The sequence below is a fragment of the Nicotiana sylvestris genome, chromosome 7 (genome assembly GCF_000393655.2).
Source record: "Nicotiana sylvestris chromosome 7, ASM39365v2, whole genome shotgun sequence".
NCBI classification, from domain to species: domain Eukaryota; kingdom Viridiplantae; phylum Streptophyta; class Magnoliopsida; order Solanales; family Solanaceae; genus Nicotiana; species Nicotiana sylvestris.
The window spans coordinates 45,696,597-45,702,428 of record NC_091063.1 but is presented as its reverse complement, the minus strand read 5'-3'; positions in this window follow the sequence as shown (position 1 = coordinate 45,702,428).

The following is a 5,832-nucleotide window of genomic DNA, read 5'->3' as shown; positions in this document are numbered from 1 at the left end:
TCACCTAAACCTGGTGTGTCATGCCCTGTAAAGGTGTTCTGAGTTATTAATAGCCTTAGCCTTTATTTTGTTGCTATTTGATTCAAGTTTAAGCAATTGATGAATTGAATCCTACTGTCTAGGGTCTGAAATGAATCTGACAACTGATTTGAATTCAGTATTGGTATGATAATGTCAACTAGATAGTAGTGAGTCATAAGGTTGCATTCAGAACTTAGGAGAATTGGTTATAGCTGTTAATCAAAATTAGTTTTAGATAATTGCTAGTTTGAACAGTTTTTAGAATTAAAAGATTTAATACAGTTGAATAATTGTATTAGGGTAGTAATATTAAGGGGTTTCAGGGGTGATTTGGGAATGAAACAGTTAGGATAATATTTTAATGTTAGTGTTTTGTTAGTGGGATCTTAATGTCTTTAAATTAATATGGTAATGGGGAACAAAAGGGAATGGGAGGGCTGAAAATAAGGAAAAGTTTTCCTTAGTGGGATTTTAAGTGGAAAAATTCAGATTTTTAGTGGGAGAAGGGGGTCGGGCAGTAAGTTGGAAAGGAAGGCAGGTCTGTATAAGAGGGCAGAAGGAGGTCTGTAGAAAGGGGGGGATTAATTTTTGAGAGTTTGGGAGTTGAAAAGAATAGCTACTGTTTTTCATCGCCTCACTTAGGATCTGAAAAAGCTAGAACATTTCTTCTTTATACTTCTGCTCTATACTTGGGGAGGTTTATAGCTGCTGATTTTGTTGCTGCACTGCTATTGCAACTTCTGTTGGTTACTACTGCTACTGCTGACCCTCTTCTTCCTCTTCTTGTATTGTCTATACCAGGTACATGTCCTGAATCTCAAATCATGTAGCTGTTCAGTTGGAATGAAATGAAATGGAAGTATAACTTCATTGGAAGCTTTAGTTCTTGTCGTGTTTTATCATAGTTGATTGTAGTAGTTTGGACTGTAATTAAAATTGTTTTACAATGATTTAGATTGGTTTGGACTGTTAAACTCATGGACTGTTCGGGACATTTGATCGTTTGTTAGACATGTGGTAATTTAATTTCATTTAGTGTAGTTAAGTTTTGAAAATCAGAAGTTATTCAAGCATAAAGCGATCTTGTGATTCACAGTCCTCACTCGTCTTAATAAATGGCAGTGTAATCCTAGAGTCACATTGTTTTGTATTTAGTAATGGTAAATGTGAGTTAGTTTAGAGCTGGACGTGTAATTTGACTGTTGGATTTGCTTATCACCAATTAGCCTAGAATAGTTTGTTGATTAACTCTGTTAAAAGACATAAGTTTGAAAATTGATTCTGGACTTGCATTTTTAGTTGATAATTGGATATTTGAATGATTGTGGATAATTAGTTAAGGTTAATTGCAACATGAGTTAGGAAGTATTATTAACTAGGAACTGAAGCAAAACTGGGCTGAACGTTATTAGCATAGAATTAGTGTAGAATTTCAAACTCAGCATGTTAAGTGCATCACGTGTGTGTTAACACAAAATTAGACCCTGAATTATAACACGGATACGTTAATGTTGTTGTTGATCTCGCCTGATTTTTGCTAATGGGCCAAGCTGAGCACAAGGTGTGGCTCACGCTCTGCAATGGGAACTCAGAGTGGGCAGCATGTTCTCAAGGCCCAACTCGCTGGTTGGTTTCAATTCAGCAGGGATTGGGCCAATTACTTGAGCCCAGAATTGCTAAAGGGTCCTTATTAATATGTTTTGTTTAAGTAACTCCAATTATTTAGGGCCTCTTTTTCTTTATTCTTGGAACAAAAATATAGAAAATCGTAGTTGCTTTAGGTTTGTCATGTAATTAATAAAATGAGACGAGCCTCGCAAAACAAAACACATAAATTACGGGGCCCTCAATGAATATTGTGTTAAAATACTTAGAATTCAGGATGGGACGTTTAGCGAATTTCACGGCTTTCCCCAAAATAATAATACGCTAGACTCTTTAAGCACAACTTTAATAAAATTACGTTCCTAAACTCGGGTGTGCATTAATGCGACCCAAATCCAAATCTCAACGGAGTCAAAATGTGTCGCTAATCACGGGTACATTGATTGTGACGTGGTTCGAGATGCATTTCCACGACGTTGCAAATTCCTTTAAAAAATAATGAATAATACGAGCCTCAACAAACAAGAATACACAAACTGCGGGGCCCTCGACGGACAGTTATTTCAAATACTTAGATTTCGAGACAGGCCGCATAGCGAACTTTACGGCTTTTCTCAAAATAACAACGCGTTAGTATCTTTAGGCGCGTATTTAATAATGTTATCTTTCTAAACTCGGGTGCACATTTATGTGACCCAAATCCGAATCTTAACGAAGTTGGAACGTATCGAAAATTGCGGGTACATTTATGTGTCACAATTCGAGATGCATTCTCACGACGCTGCAATTCTTTGAATAATAATAATGAAAGCGGTAAACAGTTAAAATTTGCACATAGGTTCAACATGTATTAAAATCAGATAAATAAGCCGAATATGACAGTTGAGCGACCGTGCTAGAACCACGGAACTCGGGAATGCCTAACACCTTCTCCCGGGTTAACAGAATTTCTTATCCGGATTTCTGGTGCACAGACTGTTAAATAGAGTCAATTTTTTCCTCGATTCGGGATTTAAACCGGTGACTTGGGACACCAAATATCTCCCAAGTGGCGACTCTGAATTTTAAATAAAATAATCCTGTTTCGATTGTCACTTAAATTGGAAAAACTCCCTTTTACGCCCATTTGCGGGGTGTAGCCGAAAAAGGAGGTGTGACAAGCACGAAGGTTGATGCCATGCATTGTTTGATATTGTAAGGAAAGAGTGTAAAGCACGAAGGGTGATGTCGTGCACTGCTTGATATTGTGAGGAAAGAGTGTAAAACACGAAGGGTGATGTCGTGTCGTACGATGTACCATTCCGTACTGATATTCATTGATTATACTGTGAGGAAAGAGAGTAAAATCACGAAGGGTGATGTCGTGTACATGATTATTTATACGATTGATTTGGTGAGGACGAGAGTAAAGCACGAAGGGTGATGCCGTGCAAGTTTGTGATTTCTGATTCTTATTGATATTCTAGCCTTGTTGTTTATTTCTTTATCTGAGATTACTTATTTGAAACTGTTATCTCCCTACAGCATGTTCCCCTTCCTTTATTAATTGGTTACTTCTTGTATTTCTTTTCCGTTGTATATATATATATATATATATATATATATATATATATATATATATATATATTCGAACTGCACAGGTTTACTTGGTTGTCTGGTTCTATCCTCGTCACTACTTCACCGAGGTTAGGCTGAGCACTTACCAGCACATGGGGTCGGTTGTGCTGATACTACAATCTGTGCTATTTTACACAGATCCAGGTTTTGGACAGCAGCAGCAGTAGCGTGGGAGCAGGCCTTCAGTCCAGTGAGACACCAAGGTAGCCTTGCAGGCGTCCGCAGGCCCGGCGTCTCCCCTATCTTTTACTTTAGACTGTTATCTCATTGCATTCGAGACAAACAAATATATTTCTTTCAGACAGTGTATTTAGTATTCTTAGATGTTCGTAAGTATTGTGACACCAGCCTTGGGTAGAGGCTTATGTTGAATTCTTCCGCATTTCTATTCAGCTTTTCATTAATTTAAGACTTCTGCTTATTTAGTTAAATCAATTGCTTTTATCTTAATACTGATAATTATTAAAAAGAATTATGTTGTTAATGATAAAGTAAGTAATGTTTGGCTTGCCTAACTCCCAATAGTAGACGCCATCACGACTCCCGAGGATGGGAAATCCAGGCCGTGACAGCAATTTTGTTGTCTTTTCTATATTGTCTATCATTTTTTATTGTTGCTTTAACTTGGAAAGGCTCTTGCTTTATATTCTCTTTTATATTCTTTTTAGTTTTCCATACGAGAAGTTTGATATTTTCATTAGGGTTGTTTAAGTCTTAATTTGATATTTTCATTAGGGTTGTTTCAGTCTTAATCATTGATTGTGATTCAAACTCCTTTATTGCTTATTAGTGCTTTTGCTTCTATTTATCATCTCTTTTTATGTTCTTAATTAGGTGTTGTCTAACTTTTGTGCTTTCTTTCTCCCAATTTAGGTTGCCGATTCTATATCGTAGAAGCTTTTGGATCATTGAACTAACACAACAAAGTATATCGAGGTAAATTATTATTTATTTTGGTCCTCATATAATGAGATATGAATCATGCCTTAGCATGTGAGTCCCTTAATCTTTTTTATTTTTTTCGTTTTATAGAATATTATTGTAACCTTTGGCAATTTTTCTTAGTTTAATTTGTTGTTACTTTTATTTTTAATTCTTCTATAGGATTTAGCAAGAATTATTTTCCATTTAAATCTTTTTCTTTTCACCATTCAATTCAATTTTTTAGGATAAAAGATTATGTTGATTAATACTTTGGGTTAAAAAAGGATTTATATTTAAAAAATATCTAAAAACTAATGTCGCATCAATATAATTTTTTTTGTATTTAATGTACCCTATTAAAGTCAAGTTAAAATTATCCTAGGTTCAAAAAAAAAGGGAACTACGCTCCTTTGTCACTTGGCCCAGTCCATCAAAAAATGGCCCACGTTTGAAGCTCTTACCTGATATGGCCCAGGTTGTACATAATCTGAAAATTATTTTTCATCAGTTAACCCACCCTATTTTTTTTCTTTTCTTCGTTCTTCTTCTTCCTCTTTAACGACTTTGCACCCCAAAATTTCTCTACCATTATATATATTCTTCAATTCTCCTTCCAGATTCAAAGTTGATAATCAATATTAAGATGAGAAGAAAAAATACCACTTAAGAGAATTATTATTTTTGGAGTCACCATTAAAGGTCATTCGAAGCTTCAATTTCAGAAATTGGATTTTTTCGATTTTGTTAGTTATTTGGATTGCGTGTTAGCCCAATTAATTGGAATCGCCAAGGGGATCTCAACACTCAAATTTGAAGTGATTTGGAGCAGATTGAGCTAGATTCGGGTTGAATTTCAGAAGATGCCCAAAGAAGAAGAAGAACCCCTGAAGCTCCATTAATAGGATTCATTTGTATAATAGTGTATAAGTAATGTATAATGGTGTATAAATACCTCTTATCCATTATTTTATACAAGGTTGATATATTATTTACAGGTTGGTGGATTTCTCACATTTCTTCTTCTTCTTCTTCTTCAACTACTACACCTATATACATAGTGTATCACTAACATTTTCACTACTGTGCTTATACATCTTTATACATTTTTATACAACTATATATATATATATATATATATATATATATATATATATATATATATATATATATAATATACATTTTTGTATAAAAATGTATAATATTGTATAAAAATGTATAAGCATCTCTGACGAACTTTTTGTACGATGTTCACTTGCAATTCTTGATTAAAACTATTCCAAATCTCCATTAAATGACTTCAGACTTTGTATACAGTCTACTTAGACTAATTATAATAAGTTCAAATAATACCCACTCCAAATTTCTCATAAAGTCATATTCAAAATCTAACAAGATTAGCATTAAAGAAGATGAGATTTTAGATTTCTCGCGTCTGTTTTTGAATTTTCATAGTTGTGATAGGTGTGGAGAAACTTGAGGAAAAGGGAGAATGAAAATATTTCACGCTTGAAGATATATAGCATAAAAAAACTGGGAAAAAATTCAGATCTAAGCTTATTGATATTTGGCTACACATTTGCAAACTTGTAAGTAGGCTAAAATAATGCAAGGTCAACTTATGGAGTGCATTATAATGTAATTTTGTCTAGAAAAAATTGTCACACC